Source organism: Bidens hawaiensis, unplaced genomic scaffold (assembly GCF_021521415.1).
Source record: "Bidens hawaiensis isolate Kalapana, Puna unplaced genomic scaffold, B.hawaiensis_p1.1 tig00010983_1, whole genome shotgun sequence".
NCBI lineage: Eukaryota > Viridiplantae > Streptophyta > Magnoliopsida > Asterales > Asteraceae > Bidens > Bidens hawaiensis.
The window spans coordinates 508654-524493 of NW_027491848.1; the positions used below are offsets into that span (position 1 = coordinate 508654).

Consider the following 15840-nt stretch of genomic DNA (forward strand, 5'->3'; position numbering starts at 1 on the left):
ATGTTTTAGAACGGATTACTTCTTGTGTATGGTTGATTAAGCTATTTCATCTCTTAAAAATAGATTTGATCAATTTAAAGAGTATGAAAATAGTTACGATTTTATGTTTAGTATAAAAAAATTAAAATCCTTAAATGAAGAAAGTTTAAAAACTAAGTGTATGTTTCTTGAAAATTTATTGAAGCATGTTAAGAGATATTATACATTTAGAATTAGACACGCCTATTAATATACTACTCTCTCCGTCCCATTATAAGTGTCCTAGTTTGACTTTTCAAGTCTTTCTTTTGCAACCTTGACCGTAAATATTTTTGTTCATGTCATATAATACTTGATGAAAATTATATCAATGTAAAATACATTTAAAACCCAATCCATTCATATATTTTACATCACGTATTATATAACACAAACAAAAATATTGTCGGTCAAAGTTAAACAAGAAACACTTGAAAAATCAAACTAGGACACTTATAATGGGACGGAGGGAGTATAAGTTATATTAAAACATTTAATTCTTTTTTAAATGCATATATTCTATAGAGTTATGTTAACTATTCCCGTAATTGTAGCTTCTGCAGAACGTAGCCTTTCAAAATTAAAACTAATTAAGAATTACTTAAGATCTACAATGTCGCAAGAAAGATTAAATGGTTTAGCTATGTTGTCGATTGAAAAAGATTTTTATGAAGAACTTGATTAAGAATATTCAAATAAGCAGTTTGCATCAATTAAAGCACAAAGAGTGAATTTCATTTAAATATATCAACACACACACACACAAACTTTAACTTCGCCAACTATAAAACTTATTAGTTTATTATTGCCGGTCTCAAACCCGGGTAAAAATGAGGGTTTATATTTGGTTTTTAAGAAAAGCCCAAAAATTATAATACGCTTTATGCCTCCAAGAACGTAGAGACGGCCCTGTCGGGCTTGTTGAATTAGGGCTTGAATTTGAAGATGTATGGTAAATAAAATGGTCGTTTGTTATATGAAATTAGGTGTTTTAAGAGTATTTCTACACAACATACCATGTGTGTAAAAATGGTCTATGTCAACAAGAAAACTATATTTTTTTTTGGGGGGGGGGGGAGGGGGGGTTTCTGTGAAATTCGAAGAGGTATTAGCCATTACATATTGAATATGCATGGAATTTTCTACAATAATGTCATAAATGACATTAGTGGTAATAATTGGAGGGATATTAGCCATTACACATATTTTTCACTACAAAAATGATGATGTAGCAAAAAAAAAACCCCTTAAGGACAATAACCATTACTTATGGTCAAATATACTGTATTCTACACGTATTTGTATGGTTTAAATGACGTTCCTAAGAATAGATTATCGTTTTCTTACATGCATATTTTGAATTATGTCTTAGAAAGAGCATCGATATGTCAATTCTGACGTAGCACTCATCATTCGGATAGACCATTAAAGATTATGTAAGGATATTAAGTAATGAAAAATTCCCAAAATGTCCCTTTAATGGAAAAAAATTCCAAGTTTGTCCCTCCTAATTCAAGTTTCCAAATTGTCCCTCACCTATCTCATCGCCAGCGATGTGTTTGTTACTCCCGCCGACGTGTTTACAAGTTAAACATGTTGGCCCAAATTTGGTAAATGACAAAAGGAAGAGGGGGCCAATGGAAACAGAAAAGTTGTGTGGGAGTTTAAATTTTGAATGTGCTGGATAAAAAGGAGGTGGAAATGACGGGATATGATATAAACGGGGCGTCGACGACACGTTATAACCCAAACGTGTTGTCAAAACCTTAAATGTAGGGTGGCGACGAGTTAGGATTAATATTCTATTTATTTTTGTTTTTCTACAATCAAACAAATCTTTAAATTCATTTTATAAGAAGTATATTAAATAATAAATTTTGTTATACAAGAACTTGTCCTAGTATCGGGTGACATAAATCACAACTCAATCGCTTATTTATAAAACAACCATAAATCATAATATGTTTTTTTTTCCTATTGATTTTTAATTCTACTTATTTGCTGCATTAGAGATATTAAGAAAAAAAAACTTATGAACAATTATTTTATTTTAGCCTTATAGGTTACTAAAAGCACTTACATAAAATCAGGGCCGTCTCTGAAAATACGGAAAAAACTCGGGGTCTGGGACATGAAAAGTAAAAGGCCCTTAAATATAAGCTTATTTTATTTTAAACGAATATGATAATAATAAACAAAACAAAAGGCTTTTTTAGCAAACTGATCTAACTAAATTCTTAAACGATTTGTGCCTTTTTTAACTTCTTTTCTATATTATTTCTGTTTTTATGTTTTTTTTATCTAACTATGGTCATTAAGCATCAATAACTTAGTAACATGTTAATGAAAATTTTTAATAAACATTAGTTTTCTTTCTTTATTTTTTTATTTTGGTTGGGGGGGAGGGGGTAGTAAATCTGATCGATAATATTTGTTAATTCAGTTTTTGAAGGTATGTGGTCTATGTTCGAAGATTATGATATCACAACTATGGTACTAGTAAGGAGCAAATAAGGTAATCTCTAGCTTATCATTTCTTCGTCACCCGTTATTTGTTGCAGTGGTGAAACTAAGAAATTTTAACTAAGGGGTTTGAATAAAACTTTATTTTATAACTCACAAGTGTATGTAGGTAATTTTTTAAACGATAGTTGTACTATACGTGAGAATACTTTACGCCTTCGTATAATAATACTTTAGTTGGTATTTGAAGTATAAATAATACATATAAAAGGTTAAAAAAATAATTTTGAATGGCAGATAAGAAAAAAATGTGAAAAGAAGTCTTACTAAATGTTACCCACTATTAAAGGAAATTTAAATAACAAAGTTTGTCTCTTATGAATTAATGTAACAAAGTGATGCTTCGTAACTCCCATCCGTCAAATTAAAAAATCAAACAAAACATTAAAATAAATATTGTACTTTAGTTTAAGGTGTCTTCTTCATTAACTATATTACTGCCGCCTCACAGTCCTCTCGGCCTCGCCGGAAAAAAATTCCAGGAACTCTAAATTTGGTGTTTCTCCTTTTACGTAATCAATAAGCAAACTGTATGACCCAAAACTACATATATGTAAAAACTTTTTTAAGAAAATCATGGACCTCTTTAAAGGATGGGCCTGGGACCTAAGCCCTCCTTGCCCTCCGTTGTGGCCGGCCCTGCATAAAATTATTTAAGCTTGATTCTTTTAATCACACAAATAACATTTTGAGGGAGTGTGTTAGCCAAGAAATAAAATATGTATGGCATGAAATTCACTAAGCATTTGGCATTGAAACTCAAATAGTCATATTTAAAAGGTCCTTCAATTTTTTTTATTAGTGACTCCTGACTGGGGTATAGTATAAATTCGTTCTTGTACGTGGTGATATCTTTGAATCAGAATTTAAGATCAGACTTGTATAGGGAGTCATTTTGGAAGTTGGAAAACATCAAATCATCCATATTTGAAGTTAGTGGAAAAAAAAAATACTGAGACATGAGTATATTCTCAACCATCATGGATCGTCTATATAAGTTCGTTATCTTTTAACTTTACTTTATTCGTTATGAATGATAAGAGGATTTGTCCTTAAGTTCAAGGACGCCATGTGCCACCTAGGACTTCAATATTAGAATTGACTCCACAAGGGCGTGTGGCAAGTGTTACCACCAACCAAACTCTCTTCAAGGATGACTAAAAACCGGTTTAAGTAAATACAAGTTGTCGTTTCTGGGCGTGTAAGTAAGTCGTGTTGCAATCAACTCATCATATAGATAGGTAACAACATATAGGTTAACTAACATAAACAAACAAGACTTGACATTATCAGTAACATTTCTAAATTCATCCAACAAAAGCACCCATTTAAGCTCAACCATCATGTGGGTTCACAAAATTGAAATCAAGCCCATGACCACCATCGCCCTCACACGAGCCACTTGTAGTCGTGCTATAGCTATAGCCGTGAGAATATGACTCACTTTGACTACTAGCCATCCCGAGACACAACGCTTCACCTAAAGGTCCACCAGGCGCCCCACCGACCCCGCCCAAGAAACCTGGTTCAGCCACTGGTGGCCGGTTTGAACCCATCTCCACACCCTAGTTTATCACCACGCAACATTCCAACCGCCATCTGAAAGCTTTCATGATCAAACTCAATATCGTTCGCACCCGATTGCATTGATAGAGTAAGAGAACACCCGTCTCCACCTCCTATTCTTGACCAATCGGTACCACCACTAGTGTTTATGAAATGATTACCGCAGTCTAAACATGAACTTTGTAGATGATTTCCCTTAAACTCTTGTTTGATAATATGATCCTTTCTTGATCCTCCACTTGCTGATTGCAATGGCAGCTGAAATTGTTTGTTAGATTGTGACACGGGGATCGTTCCATTCTTCATAAACCTTCAATCATAAGTTCACAATAACCAAATTACACAATGAACAAGCTAGAACAGACGCGTTTAATAACATAAGATTAAGGAATACACTGATCACCTGGTTTGTTGACTATGATGTTCTTTAATGTTATGCAACTGGGATTCCACAGGCTTTCTTGAACGGGATCAGGTCTTGTGGGCGTGGCGCTCGCAGTACTTCTGGTCAGGAGCCACATCCTTGGCACATCTCCATTTCTTTCCATCTGTTCTTCTACACCTCCACGGCTCCGGATCCGACCCGTTTGAAAATCTCAAACCCGTACTCACCCCTTCAAAAATCATTTCTATCTTAATATAGGTGGCGCTTATAAATTGAAACTTTAAACATGAAACTTAAAAACCCCAAATCCCAATAATACATTCTCAACATTTACAAATAAAAATAAACATTTAATCTATCTTCAAACAGTTGGTGAGCATACCAAAACACAACACTAATATTGAAGAATTAATTCTAGTTTAATGGAGGTGACAGTTGTGGCTTAAAAATTGAAACTTTAAGCATGAAACTTAAAAACCCCATATCCCAATATTAAATTCTAAACATTTAACAACATTAAAAAGAACATCCTTTAAGAAATTCGAAACAAACATTTCATCAAGGGTTAGACGCCAGCCCAGTTGGCTGGTGCATGTTGGCTTGGTTCTTGTGAACGGCTGGAGGCGCGGGTTCGAGTCCCTTAGTCCGTTTTCTTTGCCATCACCACTTTGGTGGGATGGTAAAGGCTTTGGCCTTTTGGTGAGAGGTCCAGGTTCGATTCCTGGCATTGGCGGTATAATGTAAATAGTAGGAGGAAAGCTTGTATGTTCAAAAAAAAAAAACATTTCATCAAAACAGTTGGTATGCATACTGAATCACAACACTGATATTAAACAATTATATATTTTTTAATGGACGTGGGGCTTAAAAATCAAAACTTGAAAACCCCCAAATCCCAATATTAAATTTCTGAACAAGAAAAGGACACCCTTTTAGAAATTATGAACAAACATTTCATCAAACAGTTGGTGTGCAAAGAGAACAATTAAATGATACTGAAAGTGAGAGATGTGAGAAAGTACTGTTTGATTGAACAGACGAAGGCGAAAGAAGCTGAGGTGGAATGGGAACAGAAGCCATTATATACATATAGATCTTATTCTGCCTCTCAAGTTCTTGCCACTGAGACGCAGTAAAAAGCACTTTCCCAGAAGCCCCCATAACCCCACCTTGATAATACTCAGATTTCAAACCCAAACGAACATCACAGTTTCCATCACCCATTTTTAAAGAAAATAAAAAACAAACCCTAATGAATAATAATATTATTATGGTGGGATGTTGTTTGTATTATTTATAAATGCTTGTTGGTGTGGATACATGGATCGGGTGTGTTAGGGAGAAAAGAAACAAGCAGAAAGTCCAAAATACGGTCCCCTCTGTCTTACCCTTTTCAATAAAAACGTGGATCGATGCCGATATCAATCGTCCTCTTACACGGAAAAGATAAGAACCAAGTTTAATCTTGTTGGGTAATTTTTGCAGATAAAGGTGGTTTTAATGCTTGTACCCTATGTGTGGAGTCTTCATGTCACCACGCTTTATTAGACATCACTAGGTCCGATATGGTACAAGTTTTTTTTTGTTTTCTAGGGTATGGTCACCTAGAGTTGACATGTCTGGTCGAGGTCAAGGCTTCGAGGCTGCTACGTTCGGTTATAGATGTTTTTTAAAAGGTTCGGTGGTGAAAAATATGTATATTAATAATTATAAGAGCATCCACAACAAGAATTTAATAAAAACATGTTTAGTTAGACAGGGCCGTCTTTGAGACATGGCAGGGTAGTCGACGGCCACAGGCCCGACACCCCGCTAAGCCTGAAAATTTTTTTTTTCAAAAAAAATTTATATGTATTTTTTTTATCAAAAACATGTGTATAATTAATGTTTCAACACAATTACATAACCAGTAACTTGGTCTAATGGTAAAAGGGTATGACATCTAACTAAAATTTTGTGAGTTCTAATCTTGTTTGAGACAATTTAAAGCTTATTTTTATACAAAAGTTTTTTACATGACTTAAATCATAAACAAATAAGCTGATTTATAATTAAATTGTTTAAACCCAATAAAATGTTTCTTTTACTTAAGGCCCAAAAAAAAGTTCGCCTTTAACCCAAAAAAATCCGTCTTTTCGGAGCCGGCCATGTAGTTAGATATCACAATTATATCACGAAAATGTCATTCTTTAAAATATCTTAACTCATTCAATAAAGAATTCTAAAAACACTCAAAAATTGTCACATCATCACATGACCCAACCACTTACAAAAATCACGTGTTTGTTTGTTTTTTTTTTTTTTTTTTTTATAGTTATTGTGAAAAAACTTCACTGAAAAATGCATGTTAAAAACTACACCAACAATAATAAAAAACTAATGACGTTTGCAAGCATTCAAAAAATGAAAGAAGAAAAGAGATACCGTAAGACTAAGATAACATAATACGATGAATTATGAGTGATAAGTACACCGTATGACATTATACTTTATTGTAAAAGTGGTATTTAATACTTAACTTTGAAGAGGTTGGTTTAGGGGTTTTAGGTGTGCGCTAGAAATTTCAATTTATAAACTTACGTGGTTAAATATTACATATTAGTAGTAAGGCCGGCCACTATGAGCTTCAATAGGGCTAAATATGGATGATCGGGGGGGGGGGGGGGGGGAGAACACTAGTGGGGGGCGATAAAAGGAGGGACGATTCCCCCCTCTCCCCAGGGGGTGGGGGGATTTAGTCACGAAAAAAGGGTGACAAAGGGGATTGGTGGGATCTGAATATTCACTCTCTCACATACATATATATGTGTGTGTATAATGGTCAACAAATGAGCGACAAACCACATTGAAGCATTAAGAAAAGGGGCTTCGTTGCCTACGTGGCAGTGACGTGGTATTGTGTAGGGCAATGTTGCCCCCTTCCATCGAGGATAGCCTAAGAAGCTAAAAGATTATATAAAAATCAGAATTTTAATTACTTGTGTGTGATTCTAAGCATTTTTATGACTTCTAACAACTTCAAAATTATATAGATTATATATTTAGTTTCAAATAAATAGTATATTAGGTGTTATGCCTTAACACACGTCTTAGAACGTTTAATATTTTGATTTTTCTTCTTGTTTTCTAGTTTTTTTATTCACCCCATATCTATTTTCCATAATTTTAATTGATTGTTTTTCTTTTATCATTAGTTATATAATATATACTTTAAAGTAATAATTTTCAAGTGAAATCCTAAAGTAAAATAAATTAGAGGGAAAAAGTAACTATTTTATAAATTAGTTTATATGAATTATGGTGTTAGAGGAGAGAGCCTTCTGGCGGGTTAAAGCATAGCCCCACCCAAGGGCAAGGCCCCCAAAAAATCTTTCTAAGTGTTTGTCTTTCCAAAAGATTTTGGGTTTGTTATATTACGGGTTTAGATCAAATACAAATGAATTTACATGTTAATTGTGATAATTAAATAGAGTAATTATATATATAAATATAATACTTATGTTATTACATTATAGAGTACTTGTATGTATAACTACTCTACATGTTTCTCACATTTAACATGTTAATTTCATTTGTACGTTAACTTTCTATGTTATATTACAATTAGTTTAATTATCACAAGGGCAAGGCCCCCAAAAAATCTTTCTAAGTGTTTGTCTTTCCAAAAGATTTTGGGTTTGTTATATTACGGGTTTAGATCAAATACAAATGAATTTACATGTTAATTGTGATAATTAAATAGAGTAATTATATATATAAATATAATACTTATGTTATTACATTATAGAGTACTTGTATGTATAACTACTCTACATGATTCTCACATTTAACACGTTAATTTCATTTGTACGTTAACTTTCTACGTTATATTACAATTAGTTTATTATTTTATTTATTATTAGAATATTTGTGTGTTATGTTTGTTATAATTGATAGTTTATTATATAACTCTTAGTATTAAAAGGTTTTTTTTCATTATTGTTACTTTAAGTTTTGATTATTATTACCAGCGTTATTATGTTGCAACTAATGTTATCATAATTTATTGTATTGTTTTTTTTTCTTATTACTATTAACTTGATTTTATTTATTTAAAATTAAAAATGTTTTAAGAATGAAAGTGATGAGAAATATGTGCCTCTATATGAGTTTATGACGAGAGTATGAATAAGAAAAATAAGATACAACGTTGTTTTGAAAAAAAAAATAAAGAATGAAGTGATAAAAAATATGAATAACCCGAACCTTACAATTGATCTTTCTACCAATCTATGGTAGTTTTCACCTTGAAGACTTGGTTCAAAGTATGATTCAATGATTCATCATATCATACTTCATAGTCTATTTAGTGAAGCTAGTGATTTTTTTAACAGCTGTATTATATTAACGAATAAACAAAGGCTACAAAATTCATATTCTAAGTTTGAACTTATGATGCATTAAACCATTTGTAATTCACTAATTCATTCTTGTGTGAATAAATAACTATTGTTGATTTATACATAGAAAAGAGAATTCGTAAAAACAATCTTTGAAATATTCAAGTTTATACCAAATTCAGTGTAGTAAAGTGACCTTTTTACCTTTTTTAAATAATAATGAAAGTCAATGCTATATAGAGTGACGGTGTAGGCTACAAACAAGAGGATGTGACAAGGTTTGACTTATTTATAATGTGTATTGGTTGGCGAGGCTACGAATCTATCAATGCTAGTATACTGTTTCAGCCGAAAGCATTTCTGACATAAATTTTTTTTTTCTTTTTCTACTTTCCTCTCTTTTTTTTGTTATGACATATTTAATATTTACCACCACTGTATATTGTTATTTATTGGTTAAGGGGTTGTTTGGTTATTCAAATCTAAATAAGTCTCTGTCTCATTCAGCAATAACAATTAGTCTGAATGATTAAGATCTAATTTAATTATTCAGATGTTTTTCTGTTTGAAACCAAACAGTCTGAAGTCTGAATGAATCAGATTTTTACGTCTGAATGGTTTCATTTAGATGTAAACAAACAACCCCTAAGTCGGAATAAGGACCCACGATATTTTTTTGTAACGACCAATTAAACGTCGGGTATTTCATACGCGGTCCCTATTAGCTAAAGGTAGCCCGAGCCGGCATGAATCCGGACGGACGGAACCTTAGTTATCCACCATTGACTTTCATTGGCTAAAGGGCCCACGGTATCATACAATGCTTAATTCAATGCTAAGATAAATTCAAATATAGTTGTCATTCTATTTAATGGCTAATATCAATTAAAGAAAAAATCGTGACAATTGCACGTCATAAAAGCCCGAAACATATAAGAAGTAAAAAAGAACGAAAAAAAAGTCAATTATATATTTAAAAAGAAAAATTAACAAAGTTAAACATGTACCGAGCCTCCCAATCAAATTAAACAAGGTATTGCATCATATAATGGATCTAATTTGAGTTAGAACAAACTTGTCATTTCCGGAATAACTAAACAATATGGGTATTGTGCTTATTTGTTTTGTTATGTTTTTGGGTTTTTATGATTTGTTGTTTTATGCATACACTATTAGTTTGCGGTATACAAAAATATTAACATTAGATAAATAAATTTTCAATTTTAAAAATAATACAGTTACAATAAAGAGGACAATAACTTGGGTCGAAACCCTCTTTTACCGATCATATTGGAAACAAAGCTATGGTTCTTCGACGTCGATGAGTTACCACGCACGACCCGTTGAACTTTTTTCAGAAACACAACAACTTTGGGAGACAATGAACCTAAATGCATCAAAATCAAAAGACTGAAAACGTGTTGATTCTCAACACAGACTTTTTTTTATGTTTAGCAAAATTTTCTAATTCCGCAATAAACATATGAGGTTGTAACAGGACTAAATTGGAATGAAATAGATTGAATTATATAGTGAGTTAAGTGACAAAGTAAGAAATGATTAGGCTGAGGGGTGTGGGGGGCGCGAGAGGGGGCGCGAGTGGGGGCGCCAGCCAATAATATTGTGACGTGTGGCAGAGAGAGAAACTTGATAAGATGGGTATTGGTTGTGGTGCTCGCGCCCCGGGACATGGTGTGGAGGGGCGCGAGAGGGGGCGCGAGCGGTTTTTTTTTTTATTTTTTTATAAATGTATTAAAAAAACGTATTATTAAAAAAACTCATAAATTATTTAAAAAAAACACACATTAATTAAAAAAACACATTAATATCTAAAAAAAAAATTAAAGTACTAAAAAAAAACATTATTCTTATTCTTCGGCTTGGTCTTCTTCGATCAACCTCTTCCGGATACGTTCCTTTTGTTTTTCCATCAGCATTTGGTCGATCGGATTTAGGTTACTGAAGTCTCTTGTAAGGAATTCCAAATCTCTCATTCTTTTTTTTCCTTTTTGTCATTAGAGACCACCTCCATGGTTTTGTTGAATTTATTGAGGGATTCAACAAGATCGTTGATGTTTACGGCTTCCCCCTCAGCCGGTTTTTTGCCCCTGGCGTCCCTTCCCAATGGCCGCCTCCTCGGCGGTGAAGACGTTTCCTCCCCCGCAACGTATAGGTCGAATCCAACCCGGCAATCCGACCCGGCGGAAGTGCTGTACGCTCCAGACGAACTAGTTTTAGTCCGTTTCGGCCCTACTTCCGCATCAACGTCCGGCGCCACCAGCTCAACCCACTTAGAACACCTTCTCAACCTCTCCCACACCTTTACATCGTCCCACGTCTTCACCGTCCCATACCTCCGCAGGCACTCCTGCCTCCACTCTTCGACAGTGAAATTATAAACCGCCAAATCGTCACTGCCACTTGGTCTCATATGACCGGCGTTCCTGTTGAACAGATTAGTAAACAAGCCGACAAATTTTCTGATTTTGGTCCACCGACCCGAAATCATATCGGCGTTCCGCTCTGTACTCCCAACGAGCGAATAGAACGTCTCCCTAACCTTTGTCCAAAAGACCTTGCTCTTTTGGTAGTCCGCTGCAAAATGCATAAATAAATTTGTAAGTCATTTAACTTTTTTATTTAACTTTTTTATTAAAAATCATTTTTAAAAACGTTAAAACAATTACCGCAACGCCGATCCTCAGAAATGACTATCCAAGCCCGACACAGGGCTTCCTTCTCATATGATAACCACGGAGTGGTTTTCCGTTTCGTCCTTCCAGTCGAAGCCGAACCCGACCCGTCCGTTGCAACTTGTTTTTTCCGGTGGACGCGTCTTCTTTGTCCCGCAGCTTCACCTTCTGGTTCTTGTGTCTCCGGAACTACAAAGTTAGGAGACGGTTGTATGTTGGATGGTTGAAAGCCGGATGATTGTTGCGACCCCGAATAAAACATCGCTTGGTCCGGTGCCGACCATAAATCGTCGTAACTGTAATCTGAATCTAGGTTTGGGTACCAATTTCCAGCCATGTTTTTAAAAAAATGTTTGGAAGATGGGGTGATTTTGGGTTTTGGGTGTGGTATGTGATATTGGTATGTGATATTGGTGTTGGTTTGGGTTTGATATAGGTTTAATAGAGAGAAAAAATTGTATGTTTTATATTGTTGTTGGTTTGTATTTGATATAGATATATATAGAGAAAAAAAAATTTTTTTTTTAATAAAAAACGAGCCCAACGGCTCTATTCACGCAACCCAAGGACCCACTCACGCCATTCCCAGCCGCTAGCCCATCCGCGCCTGCCTCTTTTTCCGCGCTCGCGCCCCTCTCGCGCCTCGGTGGTGTGGTGCTCGCGCCCGGAAGGGCTTTCGCGCCCCTTCTCGCGCTCCGCACCCCTCAGCCTTACTAATGTGTGCAGATGGTGCAAAGGGGAGACCACGCAACCTAATGCTCTGTGTGGACCATTTTAGAATGTCAAGAGAAGAGAAAAGTATGGACCAACATTAATAATTAACAATAAAACGTGGGCACTTAAATAAAGAAAATTGTTACGAGCAGTGATAATATGGCATGATTTGATGATTACTAGCTTTTTGTAGTCATATGCATACTATAAGTAAAAGTGGAAATATTGTAAGATATGCCATATGCATGATGACAAAACTCAAATATATTATAGGTAATGGTGATAGCAACGATAAGCGAGTGGACATGACAGGTAATTGTAAGAAAGATGTTAGTATTGTTGTAATAATTATAGTAGATGGCGATGCAATTGTGTAATGGTGGCCGTGTTCATGAATAAAAACTCAAGTGCCGGGGACAAAGATGAATGTGACAAGGTTGAATACAGGTACCAGAGAATTAATCAAACAAGAAAGACGAATCAAGAACAGAATTAGAGCAAAAGTTCATTATCCAATTTTGGGGAAAAAGAATTACAAAGAAAAATGGAATTAACATCGTTAACTACTTATACGCTAACTAATAACAAACAAGTAAACTTTATACTTTAGCCCTCATAGGGAATTAACCAGTTTTAGTCATTGCATTTTTTATGTGTAAAAGTAGTTAAAAATTTATTAAATAAAAATAAAATAATCTAGACACTAAGCAATAATTCTAGACTCTTAAAACTTAACTAAAACTACTAATCGACAAGTGTGCTGGTCGACTCTAGTACAACAAATTAAGTCCGCATAATCGAACCCGCCAGACTCTTTAAATTACGTAAACTAGCTAATTAGACTCAACTAATTGACACAACTATTTTCTTTATATTATGTAAGGGGGGGGGGGGGTTACTAAAAACTAAGTTTAAACTATTAAATAAGCAAATGACAATTTAAATGATTAATCAAATGAACCACCTAGTTAGAATCCCCAATGTATTAGTTATTAATTAATCAGAATATGCATTATTATGGAACGGGGATCGTAAAATAGTCACTTAAAGAAAACCCGAACATAACTCCTAACCATTCTCAATAAGACACCTATGGATTTCTATTAAGTTATTGAAAACACCATTTATAATGTCAGACTTCCTCACAGTTATAAAAAAAAAGTACCTTTATATAAAATCATACCTCACAGCTTGGAAATCAAAGATAGTTTAATGCATTAACTCGACTAGATAGACATAATCGACAAACCAAACTTAGACGGACTCCTCACGAAAAACTAAATATAACAATTTACCAACCAAGACCTATCAATACTCTATCACCTCACAGATATTTAGATTAGCACCACATTTATATTATTTGATTATTTATTATTGTTTTTATGATATTGTTGCAAATTAACCATAAACTAGTCAAGAACACAAATGTTGGGCCTCTTTTATGTGGTTTGTACTTAGTCTACTTGTATTGGGCCTGGGCTACGGGTTGTTATGTAAACCGAGAACACTTTAATGTTCTCGGTGGGCTTTTGGTTATTTGGGCTAGTGTTTTGGTTTCCCTATATATAGTTGATGTCATGTATAAGGAATAGGTTGTTCATTCACTTGTTTTTGGTATCGAGTATTATAATTGCTTAAGCAACCGACGTATCTTAATATACGTGTGTTTTGAAGCAATTCCGTGTTACTCTTATTGTTTACTCGTGTTCTTGAATCACCAAGTATTGGTATTCCGCACCATTACTTGTTATATTGATATCATAATTGTAGTGATCCAGATTCGGGACTTACAATTGTTATCAGAGCCTTAGACCTTTTCAGGCTCGTTATTGTGATATCAAAGATTCAAGATCTTGGTTCATAGGTGATTTGCTTGTGTTTTCCGGTGAAACAGTAACCGGAGAAAAGGAAGAAGTTATTCTAGGGAAGGAACTAATTTTGGTTTGGAAACAAATCAAAATCCCCCTTCTCTCGGGAGTTTGTTACGAGTTCGTTGAAAATCTATTAGTTTTCGGCCACTGGTAGTTCTCGGTAACCATTAGTTCTCGGCAACCGTTAGTTCTCGGTTATTGTTGGTTTTCGGCTGCGGTGTGTTCTCGGTCAATAACAGTTCTCGGTCAACACTACCTGTTCTCTGTCAACGACAGTGTTCTCGGTCAAACTCAGTCTTATATTGAGTTCTCGGTCTGACTCGGTCAACCAGTGTGATTTTGTTTACAGCCAGTTAACTGTTTGGGTTTATTTGATTTGGACTTGGGCTTCATATTTGAACTTTAAGTAACTTTTGGACTTTAAGTATTAATTGGACCTAAAAACAATCCTTAATCTAATCATAATGGCCCAATTAACGAATGGTAGCAACTCAACCAATTCATCACTTCATCAAGAACTTGATTCCATCATGGGGACTGCCACTCGTATACCCCGTCTCTTATCTCATGAGGGATTCAGTGAATGGAAATTTCGTTTTGAACACTATGCCAAGATGGAAGATTCTAAAATTTGGAAAAGTATTGTGAGTGGACCTCAAAGGATCACCTATCAAAGGGATGGCTCTGACGAAGTTCTTGTGAAACCAGTTGCACAGTATGACGATGATGATTTTGCTAAAGTTGAGGAAGATGACATGGCTCTCTCCACTCTAACCATGACACTCTCACCTGAGATTGCCCTTCAGTTTAAATAACATCATTATGCTAAAGAATTGTGGGAGGCATTGATAGAAGTTTATGAAGGGAATGAAGATATGAAGAGAAGTCGCCAAGATCTGCTGCGACAGAATTTCAATATGTTTAATCATGTTTTGGGAGAAACGTTGGAATCCCAACTTCAAAGATTCATATATCTTGTGACTGAAATGAGATCAACAGAAATCTTTCTTCAAACTTCATAAAAAACAACAAGCTGGTGAACTCATTGCCAAAAAGTTAGGACATGAATGTTGCGATTATCAAAAAGACTAAGGACCTCAACAGAATGGGTATGAGTGAGATGATAGCCACTATTAAAGCATGTGATATGGATGATAAGCAACGTGCAATAAATCATGCAAGTTCTTATAGTGTCACACCCCCATCTAACGCCTAGGCGTGTGACCCAACAGTTGGTATCGTAATTTTAAATAAATCAGAGTTGCGTTTGTTTGCGGAAGTCTTATAAAACTTTAAGGATCGAAATATAATATTTACATATATTCAAAAAGACGAGATTATAAAATACCCGTTTAACAAAACATTTACTTGTTTATGATTACAAACCACCATAATATGTTAAGTTTACAAAAGAATTCCGAGCCATCGGATATATATAGGTAGCACTTCGATACTCCAAGCGCTAAACTTGTTCACCTGCAAAATGTAAGAAAATACGTCAGCAACGAATGCTGGTGAACACGCTGACGCAAAATATTTTCTTTTACTTTATTACCCCTCGAGACTACGCCTGCCTCGGCCCAACGTGGCTTAGGAATAACAAAGTTAAATAACACATTATAAACTTGAGCCTCTACTCTAGGTCACATCAGCAAACAACGCAACGTTCGACTTAGTTAAGTACCCGTAAA

At 34.7% G+C, this 15840-nt stretch overlaps 1 pseudogene across 1 annotated transcript; it reads right to left on the reverse strand.

Annotated features, from left to right (window-relative positions):
• Positions 1-3509: 3509 nt before the first annotated feature.
• Positions 3510-5728, reverse strand: LOC143536876 (uncharacterized; annotated as a pseudogene). The gene is made up of 3 exons (XR_013135952.1): positions 5515-5728; positions 4511-4721; positions 3510-4417 (listed from the first exon to the last, which is right to left on the reverse strand). The product of XR_013135952.1 is annotated as an uncharacterized LOC143536876 (transcript).
• Between the last annotated feature and the right edge of the window lie 10112 nt (positions 5729-15840).